This window comes from Mirounga leonina, unplaced genomic scaffold, assembly GCF_011800145.1.
Source record: "Mirounga leonina isolate KUSES-001 unplaced genomic scaffold, KU_Mleo_1.0 Mir_94, whole genome shotgun sequence".
Lineage (NCBI taxonomy): Eukaryota > Metazoa > Chordata > Mammalia > Carnivora > Phocidae > Mirounga > Mirounga leonina.
The window spans coordinates 34,568,261-34,589,024 of NW_023270855.1; the positions used below are offsets into that span (position 1 = coordinate 34,568,261).

The following is a 20,764-nucleotide window of genomic DNA, read 5'->3' on the forward strand; positions in this document are numbered from 1 at the left end:
TTTTTATAAGAGATCTGTTTTCAGTTAATCAAGGGGAAAAGATGCATCTGCCTTCTGGTGTTTTTTGTTTGGGGAGTTTTTTAAAGTCACAAAGTGGATTTCCAAGATGTTTTCTTCTCCTTTGGATTGAAAGATGGCTGAAATCAATTTTGGAAGTTCATTCTGCTTGGAACAGCTTTTTCGTAGGTTTCCTTACAGTGAGTCTTGTGTTGTGAATGTGTTCATCATTGAGAAGATGAAGTCAGATATTATTATCAGGGGAGATTCAGACTCACTGGTGTTCTCATTAAGAGTGTTGGTACCTGGTTTGGTTATGTCTGAAGGAATGGCTGAAAATGTTGCATTTCTATGGGCTGAAGAACAGTTAGGAAGCCTGAAGGTTACTCCCTCTGTCCCTTTTGTTTGTGGGTGGGTGTTAAAGCTTTGGATAAGCCACCCCTATTTTCCAAAGAAAGTGTCCATTGCTTTTTCTATTCCTCTCACCAGAATTCTGAGACTGATTTTTGTAATGCTAATTCCCACTCTCATACGTGACCATTCTAGACATACATTTTTAATCTTTTCATGTGATTTGGATGGTTTTACTGTCTTTCTCCTTTCCCATCCGACTCATCCAGCTGTTTACTCACCTGATAATCACTTTTGAGTCTTTGAGATACAGATACATTTAAAATGACTTACTACAATTTAGTGATAGTTAGTACAACATAAATGAAAAATAATACACTAGCTAACATTTATTAGATACTTTTCACATGAGTAAGCACTTTACTCCCGTTAGCTCATGAAATTCCTACAACACTATAGAGTTGGCTTTTATTACTATCCCCATTTCTTAGGTGGTACACTGAGATTCAGGGAAGATAAATAATTTGCCCAAGGTCACCTACCTGGGGAGCAGTGGATCAGGCTTCAAGCTCAGGCAGAATGGATACAGAAATGACATTCTTAGCTATTAGGTGCTGCATGAGGATTTCAATGATGGAGCCCTTTCTACATTGCCTGTCACCTGCAGTATCTTCAGTAATACTTTGCTTTCTATTCTTTGGCAAATCAGCCTGTTTTGGTTGATGTTTGCTATGGTCCAATTAGTGGTTACCTAGACAAATCACTACCTTTTCTGGACTCAGTTTCCTACCTCTCAAATGGAAGTTTCTCTAAACTCATTTTAGTTCTGATAACGAATCTAAGGTATGCAAATATCTTGTACAAAAAGTCAAACATAGTTCTCATATCTTTCCTATCTCAAAGTTAAGTGAGTGCATTTAAACATACATTTCCCAAGGATTCAACTGGAACTAAAAATGTAATTCGCTGGGTGGCCATTGACCTTTATTTTGCTCTTGAAAATATTACTGAATACATTTTTATTTCTTGGTTCTGAGAGTCTCCAGAGAAAGGATCTGGAGGAATTGGGGCTGGGTGTGGGAGGTCAGTTGGTAAATGGATGTGGTGGAGAGAAAGGGAGGGGAGAAACACTTCAAAGATCTCATAAATCCATCTTCTGAGATTTGGCCAAGGGAGTTCTGGATAGGTGGAGAAATGCTAGGGTGTAATGATTGAGGGCATGGGTTTTAGGACCACACAGATGTAGGTTTGCGTCCCAGCTTTGCCTCTTACTAGCCATGCAATCCTAGGCCTGTTACCAAATGTCTCTCAGTCTGTTTTCTGCTCTGCAAAAAATGGGGATGATAAATAGTGTCTACTTTATAGGATTGTCATGAGGAATAAATGAAATGACCCATAATCGTGCCTCGCACAGAGCCAGCACTCAGCAAATGTGATCCACATCCCCAGTCTTGTTGACCACAGACTGTTGGTGGCACCAGAGACACGAATCCTGAGTGTGTAAAGACTTAGCCATGCCAGGGCTGTGAAACATCTATCCACAAAGATGAATGTGGCCCTGGTTTGATTTTGTTGAGGGAAGGAAGCATATTCCACAGAAGGTCAGTACTTCACTTTAAAGCCCCAATTCCAACCATGTTTTTTTTTTTTTAATCTTTTTTTTAAGATTTTATTTATTTATTTATTTGACAGAGAGAGACACAGCAAGAGAGGGAACACAAATGGGGGAGTGGGAGAGGGAGAAGCAGACTTCCCGCTGAGCAGGGAGCCCGATGCAGGGCTCGATCCCAGGACCCTGGGACCATGACCCAAGCTGAAGACAGACGCTTAACAACTGAGCCACCCAGGCACCCCTCTAGCCATGTTTTTACAGCTTGCCCAGAACGCCAAGTGGGAGCCATGAAAGGGGAAGTTGATTCAAACCAGATTCTAAAAAGGCCTCTCTTGATAGAACACACAGAGATATGACTCGGAGAGGGCGAGGTCAGGGTGGTGACCCCCTGTGTCCACCCAGACAGAAACAATGGGTGACTTTAGGACCTAAATATAGACTATGTGGATGTCACTTAGGGAAAACTAGTTCCTGATGCTGACTGGGGTGGGTGGGTCTCTTGGGAAGAGCTCTGGAAGCAGCTCCTGTGTGCCAAAACCCTTGCTCTGTCAGCCCTTTTTCTGGATAATTCTGTCCATATTGTAGCTTTTCCGCATCTGTTGAGCATCTGCCTCTGAATGGCAGCCTTGTTTATGTCCCCATCTCTTCCCTTCCAAGTCTTCCTTGTGGGGTTTACCACCTCTCCCCCTTGTTTCCTGCAGACCCCACCCAGCCCTTGCCAGAAACTGCAGGTGTGGTTGCCATGGTGCTTGCTTCTTGTGGGGCAAGGATAGTTGCTTGCTGGGAGTCAGGAGTTTGGGGTTCAAGTTCCTGGTTTTGCAGTTCACCTTGGGCAATGCTGAACCTCACTGGGTACCAGGTTCTCCAATGGAGACATTGCTCTTAAGAACCTGGATCCTGGGGCACCTGGGTGGCTCAGTTGTTAAGCGTCTGCCTTCGGCTCAGGTCATGGTCCCAGGGTCCTGGGATCGAGCCCCACATCGGGCTCCCTGCTCGGCCGGGAGCCTGCTTCTCCCTCTCCCACTCCCCCTGCTCGTGTTCCCTCTCTAGCTGTCTCTCTCTCTGTCAAATAAATAAATAAATAATTTTTTTAAAAAAAAACCTGGATCCTGGAGCTTGACCATCTGGGTCCAAATCCTCACTGCCACTTGACCTTGGGCAGGGTCGTTACCTCTCTGGGCCTCAGTTACCTCACCTGCAAAAATGGAGATCATGACCATGAGGAGTTTATAAAACAATACCTGTGAAACCGTTAAAACAGTGCATCTTGTGTCAGTGCTCAGAAATGCTAGCTATGATTGGGGCGCCAGGGTGGCTCAGTTGGTTAAGCATCTGACTCTTGGTTTCGGTCGTGCAGTCACTAAATGCTGAAATTGTTTCCTAAAATACATTATAATAAATACATCCAGGTCTACTGCATGTGGGCTGAAGTGATACTGTGTCTCTCCCCGGCCACTTCCTACACTTTGAGGGACCGCAGCATCTGAGACCCAGGTTGCTGCCAGCTACCGGTGTCCACAGTGCTCATCCCACCAAAATGAATAAAGTCAACCTGTCCTTTCATTCACCAGGCAGTGCCTGACAACCAGCCTCGTGCCCATCTCTGTGCCAGGTGCTGAAATGCCCCAATTATGGTTTTTGTAGCCTTTTCTATCTTCTTTGAATGGGACATTACCAGCCCAGAGAAATGGGGTAGAGAGAGGCATGAAATAATCTAGTTGCTGAAATCCCTCCTTAATGAGAAGTAAGAGAAGTCAAGGCCACGCTCGGCCTGAAATCTCTGGATGTGGGTCAAAGAGGCTGTCTCAGTCAGCTTTTGCTGAGTAACAACCACCCCAGCTCAGTGGCAAACAACAAGTATTTGTTCTTATGTTCTTAGCTGTGCAGGTTGATGGGGGCGGTCTGCCCCGCATGGGTCCATTAGCTACCCATATGTAATATTCTTCCCCTGCAGAGGTCAGATGGTCCCAGAGGAGCAAGCAGGAATATAAGATATCCCTTAAGGTCTAGGCTCAGAATTGGTCCACTGTCCCTTCTACCCATATTCCATTGGTCAGAGCAAGTGAGAGTACCAAACCATGGAGGTCAGGAGAGAGCATAGAAGTTTGCTGAAGAATAAATTAATCCACCACAGAGATCATCGCTATTTACTCATTCAGCCCTCATTTATGTGGGGCACTCTGCCATGTTGGGGGAGGATAAATATAGTCACAGTAAATGATGAAGATAATGAGGACATCTAGCCCAAGGCCTGGCATGCTGTAGGTCCTAAACAAATGTCTAATGGATGAGTATCTGTAGTACCTCTGGAGTGCTGACTAGTGATGAGTATTTCATAGAGGTTATCGCCTTTTATCCTCCAAACTCTGTTTGGGCAGGTGCAATCATCCCAGGTCAAACAAGCAGGATAGTATTTTGGCCTGTTAAATGCATATAATCGAGATCATCCCTGATGTGGGGAAAGAGGCAGGGTTTACACCAAAAAGGCTCCAGTTCAAATCCCTCATGCCCTTGTTCTCATACACTTTGTGCACTGCCTTGGGTGCTAACTCTTTAAGCACCCATCACATATTAAGAATTTAGTTAGCATGGTACCTGGCCTATCATCATTTCTCTAAATCCCTAGCCCTCTGCTTTTTGGGAGGTCACATGCCTTTTTGAATATTCTCTTCAGAAAACTGCTCGGAGATGTGAAAATTTCTCCGCAGATCCATGGCCCCAGGTAAAGAACTCCTCTGTGAGTTATTCATTCCTGTCCCCTTCTCCTTCTTTTTCCTCCCCTCTCTTAAGACCTTCATCCACTGGAAGAGATGTTTTTCCATATTTGTATGCCAGAGTCAGGCTCAGGGTCTGGCTCAAATTAATGGCCAGCCTAATGAGTGTTTTTCAAGTGAGTGAGAGAATGAAGGTGAAGGGGTTAGTGATATCTTGCTTGCATATGCATTGGCTCACAACACTTTTGGACAGGATTAGATAGGAAAGCTCATATAATCCAACCCCTTTACTTTACTTATTTTTATTAAAAAGTTTATTACTGAAGTATAGTTGGCATACAAAGTTTCAGGTGCATGACATAGTGATTTGACAATTCTGTGCATTACTCAGTGCTCATCATGTTAACTGTAATCACCATCTGTCACCGTACAAAGTTGTTAGAAGATTCTTGACTGTATTCCCTATGCTGTACGTTTCATCTCTGTGATTTAATTCATAGCTGGAAATTTGTACCTCTTAATCCCCTTCACCTATTTTGCTTATCCCCCCACTGCCTCCCTGGTCTGGCAGCCATCAGTTTGTTCTCTGTATTTAAGAGTTTGTTTGTTTTGTTTTTCAGATTCCACATATAAGTGAAATCATATGGTATTTGTTTTTCTCTGACTGGCTTATTTCACTTAGCATAATACTCTCTAGCTCCATCCAGGTTGTTGCAAATGGCAAGATTTCATTCTTTCTTATGCTGAGTAATATTCCAGGGTGTGTGTGTGTGTACCACATCTTCTTTATCCACTCATCTATCCACGGACACTTGGGTTGCTTCCATATCTTGGCTATTGTAAATAATGCTGCAATAAACATGGGGGTGCATATCTCTTTTTGAATTAGTGTTATCATTTTCTCTGGCAACCCCTTTATTTTACAGATGATAAAATTGAGACCCAGAGACGTTAGTCCACTTGCCCAAAGGCACACAGCTAATAATAATAATAATAATAATAATAATAATAAATTAATGTTTTCCTCCAAGCAGGTAACTTATGCTCAGATACAATTAGGTCTCGTTCACTCAGTACCTGGTTAGAAAACAGTGTCATTCTGATCGATCAAATTTATAGATCATGTTACAAAACTTGAGTTTTCTTGACTTTCATATCCAAAGTCAAAGACACAGATGACAGAAACATATATGCCATTGTCTCAACCACAGAACCGTTGTGGTGTGAGCCCTTTAGGGCAGAGCCCTTGTCGCCTCTTTCGCTGGTCTCCCCTTCCCACTGCATCCTCCAGTCGTCACCCAGAACTGTGTGTACAGACTGCTGAGAATGCAGGACCGTTGGGGCTGAGACACTTGTCAAGCCAAGGGGCCAGGCCAAAGCAAGGGTGGAAGGCGGGTTAGGGTCGGTGCAGGGGAAGAATCTGTTCCTGCGGAGTCCTGGAAATCTTACTTGGAGTCATTCTTCTATTCTTAGTTTTGAAGGCACTTTGTTCTCTGTTGCATTGTTTTAACAGCCACCAGGAAATCAGTCCCTGCTCAGGGTCAGCGATGCCACTGGTTCCTGCCTGTGGCCGCCCAGGTGGGAAGTGCACTGGTTTGTTTTAGGGCTGATCTTTCGTCATCGGGATCGTTGCGCCCTTTCTTTTTTCGTTGCCCACCCTGTCTGCATGGGGCGGGGAAGGGCGAGGAGGAAGAAGAGAATCCCATGAGTCTGTTTTTCTTTACAGCACTGGTGACTACACTTATTTCTGTATTAAAAAGAAAAATGCTAACATCCAAGTCTCAATAGAGCACTGTGCCCTCTGGAGAATTATTCTCCCAGAGAAGTAGAATGTGAGCCACATGCGTCGTTTAAAATTTCCTAGTAGTCACATTGAAAGAAAGAAAAAGAAAGAGGCAAAATTCATTGTAATACTTTATCTAGCCAGTATATCCAAATATTAGCATTTCAGCATGTTATCCTTATAAAATTAAGAAGACATTTTACTTTCTCTTTTTCATACAGAGTCTTTGAAATTCAGTGTGTATTATCCACTTAGAGCACATGTCAGTTCAGACGAGCCCCATTTCAAGTGCTCAGTACCCACGTGTGGCTCGTGGTAGCCATCGGGCCGTGGGGGTCTGGAGCAGACTGTCCCGTAGAGCTTTTCATGATGGTGGTACCTACACTGTCTCCTACAGAGACCGCTAGGCACAGATGGCCTTGGAACACTGGCAGTGTAGCTGGTACAGCTAAGGAGCTGAGTTTTAAATTTTATTCAATGTGAATGAATTAAAATTACATGGGAACAGCCACATATACCTAGTGCCTCTCATATACAGATAGTACAGCTCTAGAGATTGGATCCTGTTGGAGAAACAGCAACCTAAACTTGAACAAGGTAGTATTTTTCATCTGCCACCTTGGCAGAGATTAACAAGTAGGATAACACGGTTTGGGAAGGGCAACAGGACCTTCCATGTATGGCCAGTGGGAGGATAAATTAGAACAGTTTTAATGGAGGACAGTTCGGCCATATTTATCAAATTTCAAGTGTATATGCCCCTTGGGCCCAGCAGCTCCAGTTGTAGATGTTAATGCTATAGTGTCTATTTAATGTGTGTCGACTGGTTTATGTAGAAGGATATTTGCTGCAGCAAAAGATCAAAAACCACACATATACCCTGTCAATGGGGGACTAGATAAATAAGTTATGGTACATTTGGACAATGTAATTGGCAACTATTGAAAAAACAAGGCCAGTGTTTGACGGCACGGAGGCTGCGTAAGATATGGCGTGAAGCAAGTGTGGAGCAGTGTACACGGTATGTTGCTGTTTGGGTAAAAGAAATGATTTGCTTATTTATGTCTAGAGCAGCTCTGGAAGCAGGCAGGAGGAGCCTATCACCGTGGTTGCCTCCTGGGGGAGGGAGGGATAGCTGGGGGTGGGAGAGAGGTCTCCTTATCATGGGAGAGTATATCTTTTTTGGAATTTAATCTCATGCACTCGAATTACCTAGCCAAAAAATAAATAAGACACAAAAAAAGGAAACTCTAAGAGAAGGGTGAATCACAGAAGACTTCCTAGAGGAGGTGGTCTTTGGATTGACTTACAAAAGATGCATAGGAGTCCTTATGGCAGGAGGAAGGCTGAGGCTCAGAGACACGAACAAGCAGGATAGGTTCAGGCATCTGTATGTACCCAGTGGCGGGCAGAGTACTCAGTATATAAAATAGGGCGGTATGGAGTTTGGACAGGCACTGGAATGGCCAAATGGGAAGGGTTTTGTGAGCAGAGTTTGGACAACAGGCAGCCATTGACAGTTTGAAGGAAGCAGGAAATGATATGATTGTGTTTCTGTGGAAGACAACTTTGGGCAAAGTGGAGAATGACTTGAAACAGTGATTCCCAAAGTGTGATCCTTGGAGCCCTAGGAGTCCCCAAGACCTAGAAATGAACCACATCACTACAAAACAGATTTTCTTTCTATGTGTCTACCAAAATAACAATCACAGCAGCTTGATTGCAGAAGCAGATGTATGAATCAGCTGTCTCCTATGCAGCCAGATAGTAACGAGAGTTGTAAAAGTGTCAAACAATGCTGCTCTTCTCACTGTGTTTTTGTTCTTGAAGATATAGTTAATTTTCATTAAAATATGTTTGTTTTTTTAAGTAGGCACCATGCCCAGCGTGGAGCCCAACATGGGGCTTGAACTCACAACCCTGAGGTCAAGACGTAAGTTGAGATCAGGAGTTGGACTCTTAACTGACTGAACCACCCAGGCACCCCTAATTTTCATTACAATATGTTAATTAGAGTAACAAGTAATACACTTGCTACTTTTTAAAAGAACGGTTTCTTTTAATTTCTCAATTTTCTTTTCTAATACTGTAAATATTGATAGACATAACCCACATAAACAAAAGCCCCTCAAGGCCCTCAGTAATTTTTAAAAGTGTAAAGGGGTCCTGAGACCAAAAAATCTGAGAACCACTGGTCTGAAAGCAAGGAGGCCCAGGGAACTTATGATTCTGGTTGGATCAAGTAAACTCTGGGAAAACAAATGTACTATCCAAATGTGAATGAGGTAGGAGGCATGAGCTAGGCATGCCGGAGCATCTATCTGAGAGCTTGCTTGATGGATCGGTTTTGACTGACAGGGCTGTTGGTGCATGTCCTAACTTCCACTTCTGTATGAATAGATATTCCTGTTACTTCCAGTGCTTTGCCATTATGAACATCCATGCACGGGTTGCTCAGTGCCCAGCACCTGCAAGAATTAGTCTGGAGTAGCTCCCTGCAAGTGGAATGCTGGGCAGGACGAAATGTACATCTGTAGCTTGACTGGAAGCTGTCTAGTTGTTGCCCCATCTGTGACCCTCCTTCCAACCTTATGTGAGTCCTCATTTCTCCAACCCTTAGTGCTGTCAGATTCTTTAATTTTACTAATCTGATGGGTGTGAAATATCATCTTGTTTTAACCCCAAGCCCACATTCAGTGCTACCCCATTCCTCACCTTAGAGCTTAAGTTACTGAAGTCTGAACTGTAGATGACTCAGAAAGAGTCTTCGCCTCCAGGAAACACGTGCACTTCTGTGTGAGAATCTGTGAACACACAGAGGCAGGTTCTGTACTCTGGTTTTCTGGATAAGGAAAGAATAAAAAATTGGGGACCCCCACTCTTTATTTGAGATAGAAATCACCCAGTCAACCCTGCTTGCTCTTGCGGTGTTTACTGTAATTTGGGGTCAGGTGGATCTGCCCTGAAGAAGGAGAAATTGGGCTTTTCTGCACCGCCTGGGCTGGTGTTTGGGGTAAAGCCCAATCTGAGGCATTAAGCTGAGACCTGAGGCTTTGGGCAAACAAGTGTAGTGTGGGGTGAAGTGCTGTCTTTGAACAGTCACATGTCCTCACCCGACTCAGGCCTCCCTGTGGGCCTGAAGCCAGGGCCTGCTTCTCTAGCCTGTGACCTATTCAGGTGCACAAGGTCCTTCCTGCATTCAGAAGGGCCCCCTGTGTGGTTTAATGCTCTGTTGTGGCTGACCTGAAACTCACTAATTTTCGGACGAGGGGCCCTACATTTTCATTTTGCTCTGAGTTCTACAAATGATATAGCTAGTCCTGCCTGAGGCATCTTTGTGTCTCTCAGATTAAAAAGGGTGTGGGGAGAGGACAGCAACATGGGTAACACTGTTCTCACTCTGTGCAGGGCCTGACCCCACCGTGAAATCCAAAGCTCTTTTGGGTGAAATGCTCATTTCCTCCTTTCATGCATTTTGTTTCTTTTTTTTACTTCTCTCTCTGTCTACACACACACACACACACACACACACACACACACACAGAGTCATACATATACTGTCTGTCCTCACCATTCACAAATTCCGTATTTGCCCACTTGCTAAAATGTACTTGTAACCCCAAAATCAATACCCAGAGCACTTTTACAGTCATTCACGGACACGAATAGAGCAGCAAAAAATTTGAATGACTCAACAGGCACATTCTCACCTGAGGTCAGTCAAGGTATCATTGTGCTTTCTTGTTCCCGCTCTCATACTGTAAACAAATGTCTTTTTTGTGATCTGTTTGGTACCATGTTTTTCACATTTTTGTGCTACTGTTGATGTCATTATTTAAGATGTAATTTCTCTGAGGTAGCGATGAAGTGTTGTCCAAGCACAGGATGGCTCTTGGGTGCTTTACAGAGAATATACGTGTGTTCAGTAGGCTTCCTTTAGGTACAAGTTATAGTGCTGTTGCCTGTGAGTTCAACGTCAATGAATCAACAGTATATATTAAAGAAGGTGTCTATAACTAGAAACACACATAAAGCAAGATTATGTCTTGATTGGCTGACAACATGTTGTAACCAGAGGCTTGCAGAAACTTAGCCCTGTGTTCATTTACTCACTGTTTGAAGAGACTTTATGAACGTAACTACTGCGAATAACCAGCATTGACTATTTATGTGTGTATGTTTGTCTTTTCCTCTCCCATCCTCTCCCTTGCTCACTCTCCTTCCCTTTCTTTCTTCTCCTAACCTCTTGCATTTTCTGTTCTCTTCCACTGACCATTGGTCCTGCTGGCATTAGCCTTGGGTCCTCAAAAGGTGCCCAGGGAAGGTGCCTCTGTCCATTTACTCACTACCCAAGGGCCGCCTTCTTTGTTCCGTTCGCTAGGCTTTGCTGGGGTCTGCACACAGACCTTGTGTTTCAAAAATATGGCTTACAGATAGGATTGTAATCCGTGATTTTGAGGAAAATCGAGAATCTCCTATGCATGCCTAGAAAATGTTTCCCACTCAGCCTTCTCCTTGGCCACATGTTGTCACATCCAAACAATGTCAGAAGGAAACTTTAGAGGTCACCTGGTCCAACTCCCCCATTTCACAGATAATGAAACTGAGATCCAGGGAGGGAAAGTGAAATGCCTGAGGTCACAGAGCTAGTTCGATGACCATAAAAAAATAGAAAACAACCGGCTAAAAATTGTTCCTCGTTCACTCTATTTTACTACTTATGCATCAGATATCTTTATGAGAAAGATCACATTAGTTGTGAACTGACAGCTTCTGATAAAAATTTATAAAACTGATTTCTGCAAATTGTGTACATTGTAGTAAAGCCAGAGAAGATAGACAAATACACGTTTTTTAAAAACGAGATTTAAATTTTCTTTTTTTTCACAGAAGGCATTTCATATCTGCAGTCAAGATGTCTAGATGTTTGCAACATAGAGGGCTTTTAAATTCCTCATTAAGGTGGTTTCCGTCATCAAAACCTCTTTTATGATACATTCAAAAGTGGGCACCGCTTGGTCCTAATGAGATGTAGCATAAATTTGAGTGCCAGGACTGACAACAGAGAGGGTAGAAATCTCCCACAAACGAGACCAGGAAACAGATCCAGCAGGCCTCCCTTCCTGTCTGTTCCCCAAACCTTTGCCTCCACCCCCTCCTCTCCCAAAAAGGGGAAGGAAGAAGGTTCAGTAAAGATAATGTGCCCATCCTCAAACAAAGTATGGCTAACCCCTTGGGTCCCAAGCACTCCCATTTCCTGTGGCTAAAGTTAGACCTATTAGATACGAATTTCATTTTTAATCCATGACTGGGCAGACAGAAGGCTACAGATCCTCTCCAGAAGGCACGGGAAAAAGGAGTCCCCTTGTGGTCATCCCCCGGGGCGGGGGAGGGTGGTGAGGGAAGGCATCACAGTGTTGCTTTTTCTGTGCTGGCCCCGGGGAAAACACAAGGGACGGTTACTTTGTGTGACAATTACAAGGGGGATTTTCCACAAAGAAAGTGTTTCCTAAACCTCACTCGTTTGTGGATCACCTTTTACCTTAGCCCTTCACAATGAAAAATACTTAGTAATTTTCTACAAAACAACACAGTTTTTTCTCTTATATTTACCTCTGGTGGAAAGTTTATATTATTGTGATAAGTGGAAAACCAGTATGCTGGCCATAAATAGAATGGAACTATTAAGATAAATAAATATGCACAAAACAATGTAACTAAATTCTAGCTAGGTTATCTGAGCCTCTGCCCCCAGGAGAGACAGACTGAGGTTAGTAAGCTTAGGTGGGCGTTCAAGGTGAGGTAGCCCAAGCTCAGCCTTTCTCTTTGATGGATTCAGACTGGCCAGTGAATTGAAAACATAATGACTTTTTAAAAAAGATTTTTATTTATTCGAGAGAGAGAGAGAAAGAGGGAGAGAAAGCACCAGCTGCGGAGGGGCAGAGGGAGAAGCAGGCTCCCCGCTGAGCAGAGAGCCCGATGCAGGGCTCGATCCCAGGACCCTGGGATCATGACTAGAGCCGAAGGCAGACGCTTAACGACTGAGCCACCCAGGCACCCCACGTTATGACTTTCTTATTATGTGATCTGATGTGGGTAAAGCAGACTCTCCAGGTCCCCTACCCACATCACCTACAGAGTCCCCCGTACCCACCTACGACTTTCTGTGTCCTTCTACCTGAGAGGATTTCCAGCCAAGGGAGTTAACATCCTGAGGAGCCAGCCCTTCACCATTAAAGAGAGGCAGGAGTTAGTGGATTGAATACTTGCCCCGCCTCATCCCTCAGTGGAAAATTATGAGCAATGTCCTACGCAGTTCTCTTGGTGAGTTCCCAGTGGTTTGAACTCTGGGTGCTCATGGCTGTAACCATCACCCGCTTGCTCTGTTAGTGGCTTCCCTCCTTTCTCCATCTCATTTCCCCACACCCTACAGTTCTTTCTGGGGATTGTCTCCCACATAAAAATCTTATACCTAAATCTTTACCCCAGGATCTGCTTTGGGTGGAGCGCAAACTAAGACACCAGTAAGCACTCTGCCTAGCATGATCTTACAAACCACTGAGGCACCAGACCTATCCTCTGGGAAACACTATCCCAAGGTATATACCCAAATAGTATAAAGCAAAGTATCACTTTGCTTTCTCTGAATTCAAAAATATGTTGAAATTCTTCATGTCCAATTCTCTCTGGCATTCTCCCTAACATATTGGTGACACTCTGTTCTGATGAGTAACATCGGTCTCCATTTTTGCTCTCCTTCTTTCCATATGGTATTACGATTTGCTAACAAACTTGGTGTTCCTGAATTTGCCTGTAAATTTAATTCACTGTGTGGCATTCATCAGCAGTTTGCCAGTGGGAGACATCCAGTGAGTAGAACAACACTGTGGGTCTGTGGCCCCTCAAGTAAACGTTTACAGATGCATCGATGATAAACCTGGCTGAAACAGCAGGCAGGTGTTGCCAAACTCAGGGAGCCATTTCTGGCAAGCTTTTACAACATCCTGAGGAGAACCAGGATTTCAAAATTAGGGAGATTAAAAAGGTGCTTCTGCAAGATAGAGTTTCTGTTTTGACTTGAGCCAAAAGGTGGAACTGAAGTTCTAATGGGGAAAGAATTTCTTGTCTTCAGGGTTGGGCCCATGCCAGGGAGGTCCTGTCCCATGAAACCTAGGCTGTTCAGAGAGTGGTGAAGTCCAGGGTGACCTATACCCCAGGATATATCAGAAGAGTCAGAAGCATCTGTAAGTGACACGGGATCAGGACCTCGAAGCGGAAGGCAGGAGTAGGGCCAACCTCATGGACAGGGCTCTGTGCTCAGAAGGGCTCCACTCTGTGGGCATGTAGAGTTGCCCAATAAATATTTGTGTAATATTTGAATGAATAGATGCTTGGCCATCAAACTTGCTTTGGGTTTTTAGGGATAGTGGCCTCAGAACCAAAAAGTGGCATCAGAATGAGTACCAATCACGAAGAGTCCCTATACATTCTTTTTCAGGACTGGCTACATAATTTGTGAGGTCCAGAGCAGAACAAAAATGCAGGGCCCTTGTTAAAAAATTTCTAAGAATTTCAAGATGGTGACAGCAAAGCATTAAACTCTGTGTGCCCTCACAGTGGAAGGTGCTAGATGTGCCACAGTAGATGAAAGTTGATCTGGTTTCTGCACTCACTGAACTCAGCTCTGAGGGAGGAAACAGACATTAATCAAGGAATCATGCAAGTAAATGGTGACATTTTGATGGGTTAGTGCAACAAAGAAGAAACACATGATGCTGAGAGGATATAACTGGGAGATTCGATCTGGTTTGTAACCCATCTTGGAATACTTCCTTGACAGGGCTGGCATTTGAAAGATGAGGGGTTAACTGCGAGAAAGGGGGGAGGAGGGAGGGCTCCAGGCATGAGGGAGCATGGAAGAAGAGGAACTGGGATTATAGGAGACCAGAGCTCAGAGCAGAGAGAATGAGGGTGGGGGTAGGAGGGGGCCCACAACTTGATTTCGCACAGGGTCTTAGAGGAAATTAACAAGTCTTCAGAAATTCAGGACTTTTTTCATGGCTATAAATAACACAAAGGAGGAAGAATAAATATTCACCCATGTTTCCTTTTCAGATAAACTGAGAAGGAAAATTGCCACAATTCCAGGTAAACAATCACATGCATGGGCACTGACCAATCAGAACAGAGGTCAGGTATGGGAGCACCACGTGGGCAGGGACACTGACCCATTAGAACGAGTATTAGGTATTGTGTGGGGGACTTGTGAGAGGAGAGAACTTGAACCTTTAATGATGAGAGGCCTTTAGAAACTTCCTCCTGGGGTGCCTGGGTGGCTCAGTCGGTTAAGCGTCTGCTTTTGGCTCAGGTCATGATCCCAGGGTCCTGGGATCGAGTCCTGCATCTGGTTCCCTGCTTGGCAGGGACTCTGCTTCTCCCTCTGCCTCTCCCCCCAACCCCAGCTCGTGGTGCTCTCTCTCTCAAATAAATAAATAAAATCTTAAAAAAAAAAAAAGAAAAAAAGAAACGTCCTCCTGGGGTCACCTGGGTGGTTCAGCTGGTTAAATAACGGACTGTTGGTTTCTGCTCAGGTCACGATCTCAGGATTGTGAGATGGGGGGGCAGGGCTCACACTCAATGGGGAGTTTGCTTGAGATTCTCTCTCTCTCTCCCTCTGTTTCCCCCCCCCCACCGCTCGTACGTGCTTGCTCTCTCTCTCTCTCTCTCTAATTAATTAATTAATTAAAAAAAGAAAGAAAGAAACTCTTCCTCCTCAGGTATCCACATCATTGCTGGGTTAGCTCCAATACCATCATTTAGGTTTCTTTTCAAATGTCTGTCTTCCAAGAAGTCTCTTTGACATCTCTCTCTAGTGTCTCTGCCTCTACCCCCTTTCACAGGTTTTCATATTACCCTGGTTTACTTTCCTCATAACTCTTCGTACTCTAGAACTAGCTTGTTTGTTTGCTTACTGGCTTATTGTCTCTGTCCCCTACTCGACTCTCCGGCCCCAACTAGACCGTATTGTTTTCTGAGGGCAGGAACCTTTTTCTCTTTTGTTAAGCAATGTATCTAGCATGCATAGTACCTACCACATAATACGTGCTCAATGAAATAAATATTGGTTGAATGAATAAACCCATACAGTGAAATTCTTTTATGTGAGTCTCTTGTCGTTCCTGAGTTTCTGTTGTCAGAATTGAATACTGTGGGCCTGAGAATCAAAAATGAAATTTTATGGATGGACTTCTTGGTGTTTTAATTTTCCTGACAGGAAATTCTATGGCCTTATATTTGCCTTTTTGTGGGCAAGGGTATTCACTTGTTCACACATATCAGTCCACAAACATTTGTTGAGGCTTTTCTGTGTGCTGGGTTATGCCTTAGAAATGTCCAGGGAAGTTCTGGGCATGAAAGAATTCTATTCTTCGCAAAACACTGATTTTCTGGGAAATAGATTAAATACTGGATAAATATGCTTTGATTCTGCAAAATCCAGACCTTGGTTTCAGACTTCAGGATAAAAGTGATTGGGATGGGCTTTGAAGCAAAAATTCAGGATTAGAAAATTTAGCACAGAGTACTTCCCCACTCCCTGCAGCTCATCTGTGGTTCACCACAACTTTTGCTTTTTACTCAAAACTTGACAGGATCTAATAGTGCCATAAAGGAGTGGTGCCCTGAATACCTGCATGTCCCTGGCATTTGGGGGCCCTTTGCCTCCCTCCTGTAATTTGAGGTTGTGGTGAGGCCCTTCTCCACTTTCAAAGACAGCTGCAGAAGGAAAATGTCCCTCTAATCACAGTCGACATCTTTCCAGATAGCTCATCAGAAATGGTAACTGGCTTTCACATTATTGTCCTGATGGCTTCTCTGCAGGCTTTTGCCAAGAGCATTATTCTCAAGTTAGTCAAGACTACTCTAAAAACTGGAGCTAATGAACTCTAGTTGGTCTGGATAAGGGGTCTTTGGCACATGGACAGTCTGTGGCTTTTCCTGAGGCTCCAGGCGCCTCCTGAGGCAGCATTCAGAAGAGCTGGGTTAAGAGAGGTTGTTGGCATATTCACGTACATTGTTTCGAGGGGAGGGATATCTATATACACCCATATACAGGCATTCTATGTATAGTATACATTTATATGATACATAAATGTAAATTATTTTTCTGCCCCTATTTGAGATTGAGTTACAGACATTATGTCCCTTTAGCCCCAAATACTTCAGTGTAAGAATAAGAGCATCCTCTCATCCAGTATAATTATCAAAAGCAGAAAATTTAATGTTCACAGAGTATATTAACTAATCCATTAATTTTTTAAATTTGCCAATGGTCACAATATTTTACAGCTATTATTTTTCCTGGTCCAGAATCCAATTCAGGGTCATGCACTGCATTTATTGTTATGTATTCTTTAGCCTCCTTTAATCTGGAACAGTTCTCCAGGCTTTCTTGGTATTTCTTGATTTTGAGAGTTTTAAAGAGTAGAGGCCAGTTATGTTATATGGTGTCCCTCAGTGTGGGTTTATTAAATATTTCTTCATATGTTTAGATTGAGATTATGCATTTAAAAAATATCTAGAGTTATGGGAGGATATTTTTTTGGGGGTGTGCATTTTTCACAGGAATATTTATAGGAGTGATATGGTGTCTTTCTTAGTGCATCACATCAAAGGATTTGTGATATCAATTTGTCCCAGTATTGGTGACATTAGCTTTGATTCAAAGTGGCATCTTGTAAGTTTCTCCATTGTGAAATTATGATTTTTCCCTTTTTAGGTAACAAGTAAATTGAAAGTATTGAAGAGTCCTATTTGTCATGAAATGTTAACCTACTAGTTTTAGCATCTATTGATGCTCCATCATCTCATCTCTGTTTATTAGTTAGTTATTTATGTCAGCATGGGCTCATGGATTCCTATTTTATTTGGTGGGTTATGGTACATTACTATCATCATTCATCTGATGCTGAGATTGTCTCAGACGTGGCTGGTGAGAGCCTTATAAGCTGGTGACTCTATCCATCCTTCTTAGAGCACTTTATTACTTCCTGATACAGAAAGATGTTCCAGGTTCATCTTGTATTTTCCCTGCCCTCACCCTGGAATCAGCTTTTTCTCCAAGTTGCCCTGGGTCATTTTAGTGGAGAATGGTATTTAGAAACCAAGATCTGGGTGCTGGGTGTGTTCAGAGCTGCTAGGGTATCAACACTTTTTCACCTCTCAGTTGATAGGGGTAGGGAAAAAATATAATTTTGTGTGTGTGTGTGGGTGTATAACCATGAATTCATTCTGATGCCTTCAATTTCAATCTACCTACATATATCTATTTAAAAAAAAAAAAAACAGTTTCAGCTGTGTCATCTTTCTTTAGTACAGAGATACGTAAAGAAGGGAACAACCATCACCAAAAGGGCAGTTGTCTCAGTACCCAGATAACCTATAATAGCATTAATAAAATGACATATACACATGCTTAGCTCTGTCCCCAGTTTCATGTGCTTCCTTACAGAAAAAAATTTAATACATATATCAGGATGTATGTATGTACATGAGAGTATGTATTTTTTCTCTTTTAATTTTAAGAATTTGACACAGCAGGAAAAATGCTATGCATACCATTTATTGTTATTCTATTATTATCATTTTGGTAACTCAATACATCCTGGAGGTCCTTCCATATATTGTGTGGCTCTACACTATTCTATCTAATAACATTGTGTTTCTTATTATACAAATAGCCTAGTTTTATTTAACCAGTCTCTTTTGGTGGACATTGTGTTTCCAGTATCTTGCTGTTATAAACAATACTACAGTAAACATCCTTCTGCATGGATCTTGGTAAAAGTATATGGAAGCCCCCTGATAGAGTCTTACCAGGACTCCTGTCTGCTGGAGGAGAACTGTGGGTGGACCATGCAGCCAGGAGAGGGAGGAGCTGTGACTCTCTCTGGCTTCTGGACACTTCCTAACCTCTGATCAGAGGGGAAATGGACTCAGCCCTTTGTGTGTCTTGTATGAGGGAAGATCGATGTGAAGGTCACTTGATTTTAAATTTCTTCCCAGATTTATCTTTAAAATCTCATGTAAATTGACATTCTTTGCTTGTTGAAATATATAAATAATAGCTGGCATGGCTTCCTGAAAAGTCACGTTGATGGACTGTGTTTACTCTGTGGCTTCACCTGCCTCCTAGTACACTTCCAGTGTTAGAAGCACAGAGCTATATTCAGCTTACCTTCTGCTCAGTCCCACAGAAACATACCCGGATACAAGTGCAAGTAGTTTATTGGGGAAGTTGATTTCCAAAAGCACTGGTGAGGGAGCAGGCAAGAGACAGGGAAGGGAAGCAAGCTGAAACAGGTAGTAATCAGGAACAGGTTAGCTCTGGGGGCAGCTGGGGCTCAATCCTGCTGGGGGCTTTAGGGACACTACGTAGGACAGTGGTTCTCAAACTTTGCTGCACATTAGAATTACCTGGGGAGCTTTGGAAACTCCTGATGTTCAGAATCCCTGGATGGTGGGATCCAGGCACGAGAGCTTTTTAAACCCCTGGGTGGTTCCAGTATACATTCAAGACAGACCACACCTCAGAGTTGTCCCTGCAAACTTTAGGTAGCTGGGCTATTTACGTATCAACTCTAGTACATCACAGGTTGGGGGCTGCTCTGGATGGCATTAAATCCCTGGCATTTCTGGCCTGTAGAAAGCCCAGTAATGCAGGGGAATAGTGACTTCCTGGGGGATGTGGGCCGGCCGAACTGGCTACACAGTTAGCTGGATCTGATACAAAATCTCGGTTTTGTGCACTTACAGAGCAGCCTTAATGAGCCATTTAAACTCTTTAAACCTCAACTTCCTCATGTGTAATCATTTCTTCATACTGCTGTAAAGATTGGATGTCACATATGGAAAGTACCCAGCATTCAGTGGATTCCTTTTTTAAAAATTTTATTTATTTATTTGCCAGAGAGAGAGAGCGAGCACGTGCGCACAAGCAGGGGAAGCGGCAGGCAGAGGGAGAAGAGGCTCCTGGCTGAGCAGGGAGCACATCTCAGGACTCAATCCTAGGACCCTGGGATCATGACCTGAGCCAAAGGCAGATGCTTAACCGACTGAGCCACCCAGGCGTCCCCATACAGTGGATTCTTAATAGACAGTTGTCATTATAAACCCAGCAAAGGGAAGGAGAGAGGGAGTTCTAATCTGATAGACAGTACCTCATGGTTCTGCCAGGGAAACTTTTCTTTATATAAAGGCTATCCTGATGAGTTCTCAGGATTTACAGAGCATCTTAGCAGGTGCAGCCATTTCTCCAAGTGTTCTTCATCTCTGTTTTGTGTGGCAAGGTGCTCCCAGGAGTAGATGGTCCAGAGACCAGTGGCTAAAGGGAAGCTTTGATCTCCCTATGGTGAGATGCTTGCCTGTTAGCAGTTGGGGACCTACTTGAGAATGCATGGGATGCATTCGGGGGTTTTCTAGATAGGGAAAGGCAGGAACACAAATGAGTAAAGAACGGAGAACTTTCCTTGTAAAATCAGGTTCCCAGTATTACCAAGGACTGTAAGCATATTTGACTCTGAATTGTACAGTCAGACTATCTGAATTGATTGGTTACATAGAGTAATTATCTAGAAATTAAGCAATTGTTTGGACATTCCCTGAACTATATAAATAATATTTTTGTTGATAAGGACTTCAAACCATTCCATATGCAAAGAACCTTAATAAATGGGAGTTCATTATGCTGTTAAAAATAAATGAATAAACACATAAAAGCAGGCCGGGGAAGCACCAGTGATTGTAATGTGTTATGAACCAAGGACTTCAGTGATTAGTCCAATTCAGTACACCTGAGATCCAGTAGAGGAAAATATAAAATATAGTAATTATTAGAAGGTCAAAAAAAGTGCTCCAGGGGCACCTGGGTGGCTCAGTCGTTAAGCGTCTGCCTTCGGCTCAGGTCATGATCCCAGGGTCCTGGGATCGAGCCCCGCATCGGGCTCCCTGCTCCGCGGGAAGCCTGCTTCTCCTTCTCCCACTCCCCCTGCTTGTGTTCCCTCTCTTGCTGTGTCTCTCTCTTCAAATAAATAAATAAAATCTTAAAAAAAAAAAAAAGTGCTCCAGTTCATTCAATTTTGTGATTCTTGTCACATCCTATTGTTGAAAATCTGTGTGAGTGACAACCCCTTCTCCCACCCTAAATTGATGCCCATAATGAAGTTTTTCTAGGGTAATCTTTCTGGAAAATATACTCGCCAGCCCTCTGCCCTGGGTAGACAAGTTTTCTGTCTTCCTTCCTGCTCCTCT

The 20,764-nt window shown here is 43.3% G+C and overlaps 1 protein-coding gene across 3 annotated transcripts in view; it reads left to right on the plus strand.

The window, feature by feature from the left end:
* Window positions 1-20,764, plus strand: part of ARHGEF3 (Rho guanine nucleotide exchange factor 3) — a 297,522-nt gene that overhangs the window by 126,640 nt on the left and 150,118 nt on the right. The window lies entirely within an intron of this gene.